This window comes from Vanellus vanellus (genome assembly GCF_965231255.1).
Source record: "Vanellus vanellus genome assembly, chromosome: 1".
NCBI classification, from domain to species: Eukaryota; Metazoa; Chordata; class Aves; order Charadriiformes; family Charadriidae; genus Vanellus; species Vanellus vanellus.
This window is the reverse complement of record NC_138905.1, coordinates 52,071,886-52,087,895: the sequence shown is the minus strand read 5'-3', so window position 1 is coordinate 52,087,895 and position 16,010 is coordinate 52,071,886. Positions and strand designations below refer to the sequence as shown.

General features: G+C 41.7%; 1 protein-coding gene across 2 annotated transcripts in view; it reads right to left on the bottom strand.

The window, feature by feature from the left end:
• ELK3 (ETS transcription factor ELK3) overlaps nt 1-11,029 on the bottom strand; it is a 42,317-nt gene extending 31,288 nt beyond the window's left edge. For both annotated transcript variants that reach the window (XM_082487145.1, XM_082487146.1), the window contains exon 1: nt 10,599-11,029. The gene's annotated coding sequence lies outside the window, so the exon portion shown is untranslated. The remainder of the gene's footprint in view (nt 1-10,598) is intronic.
• Between the last annotated feature and the right edge of the window lie 4,981 nt (nt 11,030-16,010).

Here is a 16,010-nt window from a genome sequence, read left to right as displayed (position 1 = left end):
GGTAATTTTTCCACATCCAGCAACCAGGACATTTCCTGCCAGAGCATCCTCCGAGTTCTCCCATTGTGTTGAAACTGCAAAAACTTTCTAAATCAGGACTTCCTCCTATTATATTTTAGAGGCGTCTTTCTGGGAAATGCAGATTCAAGTGAAAAAAAAAAAAAAAAAAAAAAGGAATTCCTGCAGCACCACCCAGTGGAAACATTAGAAAAAGTTACAGAGTGCCCCAGCACACAAGTTCCGATTTGCTGCTAAACTACAGTAATATTGCTACAAAAACACAGACTGGTTTAAGGATGTGCCAAAAAAGCACAGAGGGTTTTGCTGGCCCACGTACTTACCATAGTCACATGAGGTATGCCTACTCTGCCACTCCTGCATAATAATTTTAACTTTATATTCTAATTTAAAAGATTATTTACAGTAATAATTTACAAGGTCTCCTTCTCAAGCAAGAATACCCACTGTTCTGGCCGAGCACATTTAAAAAAATAAACAGACTCCTGTGGTTAAGAACAACACAAAACAGACAGCAGCAAGATCTAGCAAAATATTATAGGATAACATCAAGTTCCACTGCAGAAAAGAAAACACTCACACACATGTCCAGTAACGCTTCCAGTAGGCACATTTGGTAACACAATGTTTGCAGTTTTTAATTTTTTTAACTAAGTCAAAGAAAGGCTGAGGGAGATTTCCAAAGGAAGAAAGTTCTGCAACCTCAAAATTAACACAACAAAGGACTGGTTGCCTGCCAAGCAGAGGTGTGATGACACCGCCTCTAAAACACCAGTGTTTTCAGATTCTCCATAAGGATGCAGTTGAAGAAACAGTTTTAATCTGTCTGGAGTAAAAGCCCTTAGCAGGAGGGAATATGGCTAGTTGCCTCCCTGTGGAAGGCTTAAAAAAATAACCTGCTCCAATATTTCTAAAGCTAGCTGTAAACAAAACTACATAAATCCATAATGGCTCCGACCATTCACCTTGGGACAGACGTAAAATGAATGCAGACTCCTCATGCTGCTTTCTCTCTGCTCATGTGGTGCACATCTGTGGCATGCTGGCAATACGCTACACTGCAAACTGAGGGACTTCTGCTTTCAAAGCCAGCCCTATATGTTTATTTTCCCCATATGACATTCTCACACTTTTTTTGTCGGCATCAGTAGGACACAGAACACAATTATTTGACTGTCCTATATAAAATTTCTGATAGTCCCTTTGATGAATTCAGAGAAACTATGCATGAAAACAAAAAAATAGCTAAAGAGGGCAGAGGATACAGCCTTCAGGAACAGTGGCTATTCTGAAAGTTTACTTGACATATCAAGCAACGACTACTCCCAAATGTAAATGCTTTTTCATTATCTGTACTCCTTTCTTAATCTGAAATATTAACATTTCCGATTTTGTGACAGCAGACCAAATGCTTTGTAACTTATGCTAGTGAATCTAATATTTTCAATGGTGTATTAATACTATCAACTGTCTTCCCCTCTCAACTGATTTTTCCTAGACTAGAAACTTAGATAAACAAGCAGGTCTTTTGAATACTGTGAGCAGAGAGGAACCTGGCCAAAAGGACAGGAAATGCAGTCCTGGGAGTTCTGTTCAGGCAAACCGAGGTGGCTGCAATTTCTTTGAGACTTGAAGCACAGCAAGATGATAGCAGCTTACACTGCCAGTCAGAGCTCGCCTTTCTATGCACACTGAATTTTCAGAATTTGCTGGATTAGCAAAATGAGCCATTAAGCTATTAAATAACATACAGGCTTACATGTATATTCTCACATTGCAAGGGGAGTCAGTCATAGCATTATACTGAAAATGGTGTAACACAATTCAGCAGACGGTAACCTACATACATATAGAGACATTGTACCTGGACAATTCCTTCCCAAAACTTTGTGCTATTGCACTAGTCCTTGGAGCACGAGCCAGGGTATAAGTTCCTTAGTCATAAAAAAATGAGCAAAGTCATAAAAAAATGAGCAATTGGTCACAACACTAGCCAAGGTCCGTATTTTTCACTTCAAATGCTATTATTTCTGTCCAGACTGGTCTCTTAGTAAAAACCTACATTAAGAATCACTCTTACATGTCAAAATCTCAAAAATGTGCTATTCTCCTTTCTCAATTCTAATCAAAGTTCTGATATGTATGAACTTTTATTGTGCACTAAGCTAAACTGAAACCCAATTCAAAGACTCTTATCTTCTGACATTATTCACTTGTCTACTACACCAACAAGAACCTGAAGGTCACACCTACACATTTCCCCTAACATCGTTCATTAAACACTGGAATACCCAACAGAATGTATCATAAAATACACGATATTTCAGCCAACAGAAGATCTGGTTGTTACTCTCCTGTACTGTCTGTGTACTTAAACTAATTCCGATGGCTGCTGAGAACCACAAAGCAGAGACAAATGGGACACTATTTCAATGATTACTGAAAATTTTGCTGTATACAAAGTGCGTAGATTGCCTGTTTAGAAGTGACATCAATACACCAACTGGTTTGTTAAGCGTCTCTGCTGCTCAGGATACGTAACAGCTACTATTTTGATTTGAACGCTGAATCCTGGATGAGATTCCATGTTTAAATGGAACTTAAAAGACTCTATCCCCTCTCCTCAACTTGGATGAGATTGCACAGTCAGTTTTATTATACCCTACCCCCAGGGAATCAATCCAGCCTTGATACTGCTCTGTTTTGGAAGCATTTGTATGGCAGAGCTTCAGTATTGAAGCGGCAGTACTTAAGGAGTGCTGCAGTCATATTTTCTATACCAGCCCTATTCCATGCTCACAGTTTGCTAAACTAACCACACACGCCAGTTGCTCTGAGTGTGCTCTGAGTCACCAGACTTCACAGAGGTCTATATCTAGAATCTAAACCCACATTCCCATCTCAGCTATATTAGTATAGCATGGAAGAAATTCTCTGAAGGTAGTCAACTTTCTCCAGATTTCGCTAACAGAGCTGCAATAGGAATTTGTTCTTACTTTCTAAATGCTTTTTAAAGATTGTTTCTTCTCATGAATTACTGTTAATTGCTGGGAACAGATAATAGTGGTACTTGAGTCTATAAACTTTTTGTTTGTGCTGTATTGTGACTGGATACAACAGAGGTCACTCAACATTACCACAATATAAACATTTAAAAACAGTAACATTCATTAGCATCTTTTCCAAAAAGCTTAAACTGAAATACATCTGATCAATTTTCTGCATATCAAAAAAAAAAAAAAAAAGAAAAAAAAGAGATGAAGAAATATATAGAGATACAGTAAAGAGGTGCTGTCACCACATTAGAGGCAAATGCATGCGTAATAGAAATCTGTTTTCCAGATGAACTGTCAGCTGTTTTGCAAAATGAGGATGGGAAACTTATAGGAAGACATTTGATTAAAAACATTTAGATTCTTTAGATAAAGTATAAAATCCAAGTCTAGTCTTTTTTGTACAAGTGCAAAAGCATATTTTACACAAATTCCTTTGCTTGTTCACTAATATTTTCAGAAAAAGGCCCATATTGTAAAATTGTACTAACAGGACTTAATATTTAGGTTAGTGCTTAAGAAGGTTTTACCAGTTTTGAATAATTGGTAAGAATCATAAAAATTACAACCAAATGATTCATTACATAATTTAACAACAGCTAAAACTAAAAGACAATGTGTAAGATACAAGTTTTCCTCTCCTAGTACCGCAAATGATCTTCAAGTTAGGATCCACAAGATTTAAAAACTGGATATTTTAAAGCTGAAGAAAGTAAGACAGGGTTGTTTGCATGAGAGCCAAAATACATTAATGTAGTAATCGGTAGTTGCAGAGATTATCCAAGCTATATTCTGAATCTTCAAATAGTGAATAGTAAATTGGCAAGCAGAGACACAGACATGATTGAAATGACTCTTTGAAATGGGTCTGGGGGAAGCCATAGAACAGGCAGTATCCTTCACACACTCAGTAAGTACATCCTGACACTGCAAAATGCAGAGCAAAGCTACGGAAGACTAGGAGGACACTTGCACAGGGCAAGCAAGAGCTACTTGAATGCCTTCGTTACATTCAAGGCCTAAGCACACATTTAAATGTTTGTACCATGCAGTTAGTCTCACTGCATTAAGAGAAGTGCTGACACACTCAAAAATAAATACATGCCTAAGTGGTCTAAAAGATCAAAACAAAGTAGGTTTGTGGCTTCCTACAGAAATTCTTCTCCCAAAGACCCTTGAGCTGCATCTAACTGCTCAGATGTAGACAGAGCACACAGTACAGCATTTAGAAACCTTTCTTTACATAGTTGATTGACATTTATCTCAAAAGTTCAGAGATATCATCATACAAGCGAGGAGTTTTCAACATGTGGCCCATGCATGCAGGGGCCAATGGATTCTTCCTGAAGGAGAGACAAAGGTACCACAGTACTACTGCAGTAGGCTCAACTGCAACACAGCCATCTGCACAACTGCTCAAAAATAATTATGGATCCACAGATAGGAAAAGGACAAACCTCACTGCTCTAGACAGTCACGGCAATGCTACTTGAGCAAGCAGGCCAAAATCAGACATGGTGTTGGTAACTGTAACTCCATGGGAGTAAAAAAGTATAATTTTCAGCTGAGTTGTATCTCTTTAGGGCATGGCGCAATTTGACCTCTGACGTTCTTAACTGTGGTATAACTTCAATATAATTACTTAAATATTTAGTCATTCAGTACACTGTGAGATACTGAATTACACTAATTAAGCAGATCAACAATTCCAGTGTACTTTTTTGTACTGCAAAAACAACCACAGTACTCAAACAAAATTAAAAATGCAGAATGACTATACAGTTATCAATTAGCATTGAATTAGCTGGCAGGTAGTGCCTTAGCGATATTTTTGTATCAATGCTTATGACGGGTATTTTCTTTAGTTTTTGTTTTTAGAAAAGCAGCAACTCTCCTGCAAAGAGCTTTTGAATTAAAATCTTTTTGAATTAAAAACTTTTAAAAGCAAACCCTTAAGAATTTGAATTCTGATATAATTACTGGCATATAAACCCACAATGAGTTAAAGAAAGTTTTAAGGACAAAGATGCATTTTTTTTGTGAAGTGCACAGAAAAGATGTACTTTGTGCTTCATCTGCTTTGTTTCCATACACGCAGCCCTGTACTTTGCAGTGCAGTGAGCTGGACTTCCTGCACCTACACCTTGACATTCTCCTCAAAATCATGACTAGTTCTTTAATCATTTATTATTCAACAAAATACTTCCACATGAGAATAGACTTATTCAGACCTTCAAGAGCTCTCAACAGCCTCCAGAATGTTAGTTGATTCATTTAACAAGCTACAGACCAAGTAAACATCTGTCTAATGATTCAAGATTGTGAGATTCCCTATTGTGGGAAACTCCAAGGAGAAAGCCACGGTGAATCAATCCAAGGATACGCAGCGCAACATGATTTTCAAAGGCCCGTGACAGCCTGTTGCATGAACCATTGGGTGTGGTTACGAAAGATATACAGCAGCTCAAAACCAACGTACTCTTTGAAACTGGCCCAGGCTAACAGTGTCCTATAATCAGTGTCACAGCTCTAAGATGGATTCAAACAGCATCATCCAGGCATGCTGCACATTGGAGCCACCGCTACCAGAAGAAAACCATGGACTGATTAAATAGTCTGAATCACACAAGTGAGTCCAATCTGCCATATCTTTGTGGGAAGTATTAGCTAATTTATCACTTCTTTGCTATCTTAGATTATTAAGTACTATGACAGAGAACCACTCACAGGTAACTGTAACTACACAAGCATACAAGTTTTATGACATTACCAAGAGAAAACAGATAAAATAACTTTTTTATAAATACATGCATCACAAATAACTGTATGTTGGTTCTCCCAGCCTCATCCCACTCTCCCTTATCTTTAGTAGCCAAATGACTTTTTATTTCAGCATCTATTTCCTTGATTTTCTGAAGCAACATCTTGTCATGTGATTGCATTCCCAAGGCAAAGATTTGTATTTTCTATAACAGCTGATGGACCTCAGTGTCCCTAAGTATTACATATACCTATCTTCCTACATGTAAGCATACAACACTCAGAGCAAGCAACAAGCTCCATGCACCTTGGTGAACCTGCAAAAATGACTTTCATTCTGTGCTAAGTCCTCCAGAACAGATTTTTAAACTATGGTAGATTTCAGCTTCAGTTACATTAAGTCACTTGAACCGTAATACCTCCCCATAAGAATACCTGTATCATAACACACCCTGAAGCTGGCCTCCATCCCAAGAAGGGCATTACAAGGAGAAGGTCAAGTTTACATAATTGGACTTCATACACAGCAAAGGGGAATACTTCACTCTTTGGAGTGAGATACTTGATTTGTTTTCATGATTTAATGAAATAACATTAAGTAACAGGGGCAAAGAACCACTGTGAATCAGTGATAACTGCTAATGAATAAAACAAAACACACATTTGTTTCTACATATGAAAGCATCCATGTGGGTAGTGGTTTATAAACACAGTTACGAGGAAGGCTGTAGCTGAGTTTCTTCCCCTGAGATTGTGTTGCTTATTTCAGCTGTTGCATCTAGGTGGAGTTGGTGGTATTAGAAAGGATATAAGCCTGTAGGTTTTCCTTTTTAGGAACAACTCACTGAGGTGATTTGGAAAATCGAGATATAAGCAATTACGACAGTATCTCATCCCTTAGCAGATAGTATATATTCTTCACTTCTACATTTCATAAATTAAAATAGGTAAAGAATAAAATCATAGTTACAGTGAAAACACCTTTAAGACATTTTTATTATTTGAGTGGAAACAATCATGCACTACCTGATATTTGGATTTTTTTTTCTGTTCCAAACAAAACTGTTGCATTTTTGACACATCTGCAGATTACTTCTCATTCACTCTTTCAAATATACGGAACACACAATGGGTACACTACTACTACATCTGTTTTTCTATGAGGACATCAAGATGTTTTTACTTATGCTGAGTGAATACAATATATGAAATTTATATAGTGTAGATAGACTATATATATCTGTGTATATGAATGTGTGTGCTTCATCTACACTTGTCGAGGTATAGGCTGGGCTGGCCACTAAATGAATGACAGATGTTCTCTATCAACCCCTCTCCCTTCCCCAGAAGGTGAAGGGAGAGAGAATAAGGGAGAGAGACTTATGGGTTGAAAGAACCCCTAAAATAGCTATAAGGAAATATTAACAATAAAAAAGGTTAACAATATTAATAAGAAAATAATGACATATGTAAATATATATATAAAATCAAATATCAAGCTCCCAGGATGATGATCACATCACCAGCAAGCATGGGGACTGGACTCAGTGGCAGATGGGAACTGGATTTGGACACTGGATTCAGGAAAGCATGGATTGGGATCAAAGGCAGAAGAGCACACAGTCCTCCTCAACGATGGCCACTGAAGAAAGGAGAGTTAACCCCTTTGATCCCTCAGTTTTTATACTGAGCATGAGGCAGATGGGATGGAATACCCTGTTGGTCAGTTTTGGGTCACCTGTCTCGTCCGCTCCTCCCCACAGGAGCAACCCCTCTATGCTTTTCCGCTTCTGACCCTCCAATGGGGCAAATAACCAAGTTAGCTGGCCTTGGGTGTTATGGGAATAAGTACAAGCAAGAGCCTCTCTGCATACCGTTCCTTGGCATCAACTATAAACATGAGACCTTATCACTGCTAGAAGCAGACTAAGTCTGAAAAACACGGTTACTTTCAGGGAGTGCAGTCAGTTAGAAGAGACTTAACTGAAAAGTAAAATTACTGAAAAGAAAATTGGTTTTGTTCTATCTAAAACCAGGACTACACTGATTCAGCAGATGGCACACTGAAATTCCATCAATATTTAATACAATAAGTGGACAATTTAATGTCCATATTTCAAAGACAGATAATAAGAGCTAGGGAACACTCTTCAGTAAGAGTTTTGGTGTTGTACGTTGCACTAACTGTTCCATAATATATTCAACAGATTTTTGAACCTTATGCCCAGTAATGCACCTCTCTCTCTAAAATTTAGAATTTTACAAAAGAAGTAAAACTCCAAAACCGGAAAATAGCTTTCACTACCTGATGACTAAATTTGACTGAAACAGAGATTAGGCATTTTCTATTTTACATATTATTCTAAAAGTTCTTCTCTGTCCAACTAGGAAATCAAGAGGCATCTGTGTCTGGAGATTGTGTCACTAATCCACTAATAAAAGTCCTTTGTAAAGTGATGTTCATGATGAACTTTTCCGTGCATCCTGGACATAGGAAGTACAGGAAACACTGAAGATCATCAAAGGTAAACACGTGGTATACTGCAATTAGTTCTCCATCCAAGTACTACTTTTTTTTTTGCACAAAATTTGCTAATTTAATGCTATCACATGATAATTGAAGTAAGTAGCTAAATGTTATCTCCTATTACATGCAATTTTATTCACGTTATTAAACATTTCTTTAAGTCAAAACCCACTTGCAAGCAAGACTCCATTTTCTTTGTTTGCTCCAGACTTCTTTTTTTGCAAAAAGTCATTAACTTCTAACTTAAATTAAAGATCAGTAGGGCATGGCAAAAATCTTTCTAATTCTGAACACAAACTTTTTTCATGACCGCTATGAAAATAAATCATCACAAAATAATTACAGAAACCTCTAAGTGATATGTACAAAGTAAATATCACTTGGAAATTAAATATGTAAAGCACCAATACAGCAAGGTTATGTGAGTGAATATACTTTTCAAACATGCACACCACCTGAGTATCTTGGCATAAGTCTTTTAATCATGCAACTACATACAATTGTCACAGATGCACAGAACATGCTTATCATAACACAGTCTTCTGCATACCCCATTTCTGCACTTCACCCTATGAAACTTATTTATGCATAAATTACATTTAATCTGAAATAATCAAAAAGTCTGTATGAGCAAAATATGAGATGAACCATGACTTTCTGCTTGAAAGTAAATGAATCCATTGACTTTTGAAGTTGGGAGTCCTCATGACCAAAAAGATGCTGCATTGTATAAACTTGTCTTAGCACTAAACCCCTAAGTAAATAAAGATGTAAGTTGTCTCCCTTTCAAATGCAATGTTAGAAAGGCTGACAGGGCTTCACAAAACCCTCCTGTGTTAGAGAACGGAAACTCCTAATGAGATTAGTTGGTGTGTGTGCAGACATTACTTAGCCATGACTAAATGGGCTCTCTTCCTGCAGCCAGTGGAAAATTCAGGGAACTTTTTCCCCCTGCAGCATCAGAGTCTCTCTAACCTTCAGCAAAGCCAGATCCAAAAACAACTCTCCACTTTCTCTCCCTTTCTCTCTCTCTCTTTTTTTTTTTTTTTCTTCCCTTACAAACATTTTTAGTGTTTTTTTGGTTGGTCGTGGAAACTATCCACGTCGGCCAAGGGGTCTTGGGGCAGGGGGTGGCTAAGAAAACCAGGGAGGGGGAGGGCCGGGGAGAACGCAGAAGACTACAAAGGAAACTGTAAAAAGGAGAAAATATATAAACCTGAGAGGCAGAAAACCACAGAGTTTCTTTGTGAGCTGCAGTGACTCATTTTCAAGATGTTGTCTGCTGCCAGTTTCAAACCGGAAGCGCATGGCAATTAGTCTTGCTGTTTCCAGACAAGCCAGAAACTCTCCCGACACTTTTTTTTTTTTTTCCTTTTTAAAGCCCCTTCTGCAGTTTCTGCAGGAGCCTTTCCTTCCCTTCCCTCCCCCCCCCCCCCCCCAAGCCCCGCTCAGTCTCGCAGCGGCGCCGGGGGAACCCCGCGGCGGCGCCCCCCGCCGCCGTGACAGGCAGCCGGGCGGCCCCCGCCGCCCCAAACGCCCTTATCGTGATGCTGCTCGTAGGGGACAGGCCCGGGCGGCCCCGGCAGCCGGACACGGCCGGGCCGGGCGGGGGGGCCGGAGGGGGGGAGCAGAACCCGGCACCGCCGAGGGAGCTGCGGGGCCGCGAGGGGGTCCCAGGGTTCCCCCGGACCCGCTGCGCCCTGTCAGGCAGCGCCCCCCTCCCGCCACTGCCTCTCCTCACACCCCGGCCCCTTCCCCAGTGCCCACCCGCCCCCTTCCAACGCGCTCTCCGTCCCATCACCTACACCCGCAGCTCCTGAGGGGCGGCGGGGCACCCGGGGCAGCCCTCGACCGGGGCGGGGATGGGGGGCCCTGAGGCGGCGGGAGTGCACCCCCAACACTCCCCCCCCCCCACCCACCCCCCCCCAGCGCCCCGCGCCCTCCAACCGCCGCTCCCTGCCCTCGTTACCGCCTCGTTGGCCGGGCCCGGCCCCGGGGCAGGACCCCTCGGCCCCGTGTGGGGCTCCGAGCCGTCCGCTGCTCATCCCCGGTGCTCCTCACCTCCCGCCCGCGGTTTAGCCCCGCGGTGTCCCGTCCCCCCCGAGCCCCGCTGCTGCCCCACCAGTGAGGGGGCCGGTGGCCCCCGCAGCTCCCCCGCAGCAGCCGCCGGCCTCCCTTTCCCCGAAGCCCCCCGAAACTTTGCCGGAGCCCGGGGCGGGCGCAGCAGCACTTGTACCTACCCAGAGCCTGAGGGACTTTTCCGCTCTCTCCTGGTAGTTTAGAGGGAGCTGGGTAAAATCCCCTGGTTCTCCATGCTGACAGTCTCCTGCAAGCGCTCTGTTGCTCTTGTAATGAGATCCTGATTCCCCCCCTCTTTTTTTTTTTTCTTTCTTTTTTTTTTTTTTTTTTCCCTTTTCGGCCGGGGCGTGTGAGTGTGTGTGTGTGTGTGTGTGTGTGTGCGCGCCCGTGTGAGGGAGCGAGCAGGAAGTCAGAGCAGTCAGACAGAGAGCCGGCTCACTTCCTTTCCTGCATTATTCCCCAGGCGGTTTGCAGTCTGTGTAAACAGGCTTTTCCTCCCCTCTCCCCTCGCTCTGGCCACCGATGCGCGGCATGGCGGTAATATAAGACACACGCATCGTCCAGCCGAGCGAACGCTAACGCCGCCGGCAGCTCCGCCGGCTCCCCCGACCTCCACCTCTTCCTGCCGCTACACCCCCCTGGGGAGGAGCTTCCCGCCAGCCCCGCGCTTGGCCCACCGGCGGCACCCGGCTGCGAGGCACCGTGGCCAAAAACGCACCCGTTTTTTTTGTTTTGTTTTGTTTTGTTTTGTTTTGTTTTGTTTTGTTTTGTTTTTTCCCCCCGGGTGGCTGTGGAGAGATGCTTATGGAAGGTTTAGGAGGGGTGCTTCGTCCTGCTCGGGGTGGGTGGCTTCGGCGAGGCGCTGGCCTTGGGAGAGGCGTCCGCCCGCGTCCCACCTGACTGGGGACGAAGCGTTGGGGAGCCTCCGGTTGGGGCCGGTGGAGGTTTGAGGGGTTGGCGGTGTGCGGGGGGATCGCTGGGTGCTGCCTTCCCCGAAGGCAGCGCTGGCTGGGTGCTGCCCTCACCGCCTGCCCGCCCGAGCAGGACCTCACGTAGACAGCAAAACGCCCGGACGGTGCAACATGGCGCAACAGCGTAAACCGAGGGGAATGGCAAACTCGAAGTCAAGGGGCGCTCAAATCGTCAAATCCGAGCTGGATCTTCCAGCTCCACGTCGCACCTCGGGGACAGGCTGGTGGCAGTTTGCTGGCTGGGATTTAGGTTTTGACCCTCAAGCTGTAGACCTCAGTTGTGAAGTGTTGGTTTGAATTTATTGAAAGGAATGCATTTCCAGTATTTAAAGTTTACATCCTTTATGTCTTTTCCTGTGTATCATATATCCAAATTGTACTGTCTATTTCTAACTTTATTTGGGAAGTCTCAGACTGAGCGACATTATCTTCTGTCTGCCCGGTGCATCAGTGATGTTCAATGCGTAATACTTAAAAATCAATACTGTGCTGCTGTTTCTTTTAACAGTCACAAGATTTATCATTCCAGCACAATAACTGCAGTTCCGAATGTGTTTGACGTGCAAAAACACAGACGTTATGATTATTTTTTATCACTCTATTGGGTTGTTGCTTGCGATGTTATTGCGAACAAAAGTATGCTTTGACGGAATTAAAAAGATCATCACTGTTGGCCACTAAGCATTAGTCAATAGCATCCGAACAGCTGGCGGTGAGCAAATTGCAAGTCTCTTGTGGAAGTCCGTCAGGTTTTTCCCTTCTTGTCTTCTAACATGCCTGGGGGAGCAAGTATAACACAGTACTGGCACACCAAATTATGTAACTTTGTTATTTTCCTCAAATAATTCCCTTTTAGAAGTCATTCTGAATTTTAGTGTACAGATGTGAGGTCTGTGAAATCCCCGTTTTATGTTTCCCAAATAAAGAAGCATTAAAATGTTTAACTTGAGAGAGTGTATTTCCTAGAATAAAATGCACAGTGGGTGAAGTCCTTGCTGTGAGTATTAGTTAAGTCATTAGGATGCAGGAATCAACCTTTGTTTGGGAACTACAACTGAAGACCCGGTTTTGCAAAACCAGGGCAGCCAGAGAAGCTTTGATGGTGCTAATATGCAATGCTGGACTGACAGTGGAGGGTACCAGCATTCATCTTCTACGTTTACCTTTCATCAATTTTGTGAAGCAGAGACGAAGCAGAGACATTCCAGTGTTGCCTTGACTGGTTACTGGTGTGGAGACCTGAGAGAACAAACTCTCAAAACCAGTATAACTTCTTTTCTTTTACAAAAAGTAAATAACACTATGTATTTAAAAATGATTAAAAATTAAACTCTTTTATTTATTATACTGTAACTTGGTTGACAGCACTAGAATTTTTTTTTTTTTTTTTTTGCAGCACCAGTCCTATTTTTGTCTAGATAGTGAGGTAGAAACCTAAATAAAGCTGCTATGCTGGAGGTTGGATGGTCACTGGATGAGGGCTCTTATCACCCTATGGATGCTGGAGAAGAAAGTGCAGAGCTTGTTTAATGGAATAAATCCACCAGGATATGTTGGAAACACAAAGAATTCAGAAAGCTCTGCTGGAAGTGGAAGAAAATGTGAGCTTTTGGCCAGGGCTAGCTAATGATTCTCACACTATGGATGTCATTGGGAAAATATTTTTGGAAACTACATCTATGTGCTTGATAAAAACACTGTGCTTTACAGAAGGGTTGCTGAAACTAACTCACCCATTATATCTGCCTGGCTAAATTAATCTAGACTTATAATCTAGACTTAGAGTTATCCTTAAGGATTATCTGATGCAAAAATGCAATATGATGAATGAGGAAAATTGCACATTTGTATTGTGTAGGAGCCTTTTTCTTCTGCAAAAGCAATTCCACTCAGAAAACCTGTTTGTTAATGTAGTCATAAAAATGCTAGTTATGTTTTCAGTAGAGTCACTAGTGAACTTCTATGTCTCGATTCACATCCTTTCAGCAGCACATATTATCATTACAACTGCTTGAATCCTGTCCTCAAGCTGTGAAGATTTGAGGTTTTAGCCTTGGAAGTTCCTTGCTCTGAGTTGGTCCAGACAACAGCTGTCGCACCCGTAAAGGACTAAGAGTAACTAGAGACAGCTCCCCTTCAACCAGTAAGGCAGGTTACTGCTGCTGAAAGTCCTAATCTAATGGGTTCAGGTGATCCTTGAACAAACATACGCACCCGGGATGTTTCTGTGTCCTGTTTATCTAGGGAGAGTGCAGTTTGTAAAAGAGCCCATATTTATAAACCTGTCCTTCTGCTGAAAAAACTGCCCCGAAGCATTCCTAAGTATAGGGACCATAATTCTGCCTCATTTTTATTAGATTACATCAATTAAGAAACCAGGCTTTGTCTGTCCTTTCAGATTGTTTCTACCGTATTTTTAAACTGTTCATAAATCTCATGTGCTGCTGTAATTAACCAATCTAAAAGAAGGAAACAGAAAAATAAAGGTAGATTTGCTGTGCTCCAGATCTCTGTTTAAGCTCTTCAGGCTGAGGCTCATGTCTGTGTCGGTCTACGTTTTAGTGTAATTTCACTCCGAGCTTTGAGTCCCACTGTAATTAAATTATTAAATTAAATTAAATTAAATAATTGTAATGTCACTTTGAGGTACACAATTTTCCTTAAATGTACATAGATGCTTATAATCATGTGTAATTATCAAGAACAAACTTGAAAGCTGTTGGAAATAATTGTCGTTTCATTTAATATTTTAATTGCGACTATATTTAATGAATGCATACATTGTTTCACCCTCTCTAAACATTTTGCATTTCTTTCTAGATTACAGGCTCTGTAGTGAAGAGGCTTCAAATTTGTGTCTGCCTTTATGACAACTAACACAATAGGTTCTGTGGGAGAACCACTCATAACCATTCTTCTCTCCTACTTTCTAGTGATTCTAACCTGAATAACCACCTGCCAGGATACAGGGGGATTTCCAGGGGATTTTGGAAAGTGGGTACATGGAAACTAATTACCTGAGTTTGGAATGACAGCCTAATTCATGTAGGATTTTTAGTTGCCCTTCACAACACACTATTTAAATGCCTTGCAAATGTTGCATCAATATTGATGAATGTTCCTCCAGCAGGTTTGGCTTTTCTCTTTCACACTTTCCTGTAGCTGGACTAACACAGGCTTCAGAGCCAACAACTTCATTATTGCTAAAAGTCCCTGGGGATCCATACCATTCACAAAGTGGTCAGGTCCTCAGTTTTATCTCATCTCGCAGGCAGCTTCACTGGCAAGAAAAGTGCTGTCTGCAATACTGTCCAGTGCTACCTCCAGGGTGTAACACCAACCCTAAGCCCATGGAAACTCAAGAGATTGGACTGCACATTGTTCCTTGCCAAGCATTATTTCTTCCTGGGCTTTTTCTGAGCTATCTAGAGTAAAATCATGAGCTTTAGAAAAGGTTTTAGATGGCAGACATCAACAGAACTGTGTGTGCTGCTGAGAAACCTCTTGTTCAAAGTTGGATCAGATCAGTGGGAAAAACAATGGCATGTCATCATCAAAAAGTTCCAAACCTCATGCCACATTTTCTGGAACAAAGAAATTCTGCAAGTTTTAACCTAAAATGTTTCCTGTCAGAGGCAGGAGAAGGGCTAAGTGCTACTTTATGCCATGAAACACATATACTGTGCAGACGGTCGGACTTCAGTAAAGAAGGGGGAGCCTCTTCCCTCCTCCCTGGGACTTCTTTTTCCTTCATGGAGTATACTCCAGTCCCTTGTGACAGAGGCTGTGAATGTGAATTACTGCTGGGTTGCAATTAGAAATCTGTCTTCAGTCTTAAGGGAATGATGTTTTGGAGACCCCAAGGTTTTCCCCTTCTCCCCTACCCACCTGCAGAAGGCTGTGGTGCTTGATCAGGAAAGAGTGTTTGGGGGAAATCACTGCTTTCACACTCCTCTTCCTCTGGCACTTTTTAGCTTTCCTAAATGGTTTGCTTTCCCTGTGTATTGTGGAAGAAAGCCCATAATCCAACATGTTTCAATTAAAAGCATCACTTGCATGTACAGTTTTGTTAGGGTTGCCTTCTTCGTGAAAGCTTTATAAGGAACTACCTCCTGTGTGCAGCGTAATTGCCTATGATTTTTTGTCATTTCAGGAATGTCATGTTGCTGTGTGTTGAAAGAGCCTGTAGCACCTAAATGAGCAACCCAGGAAAACAGGGAAAGAGGATTCCAAGAATCTTTGAATAACCGCGAGGTCTAATCTAACTGCAAAGATTAACTATTTCAGAGGTCACCGTGCTTCTTAAATCTTTCAATCTGTTCTACTGCAATTTCTTTTCCAGGCTAATTAATTAAAGGTCTGAGCTAGAACTTTAGTTGCATTTTATAGGTCTCTTTTTTTTCCCCCGTCTCCCATCTGTCTATTTTATTCTAACCTAATCTCTAAGTATAACTTAACCAAGGTATTTCTACTGCCAAATATCACCATAGCATCTGAATATAATTAAACTGCTTTTACTGTTCTCAAATGCTTTTGGTCGAATGGAGTGCAACTCACTGCCACTGCTGTTTAGCCCACTCTAATTCTAAGATTTTTAGATGA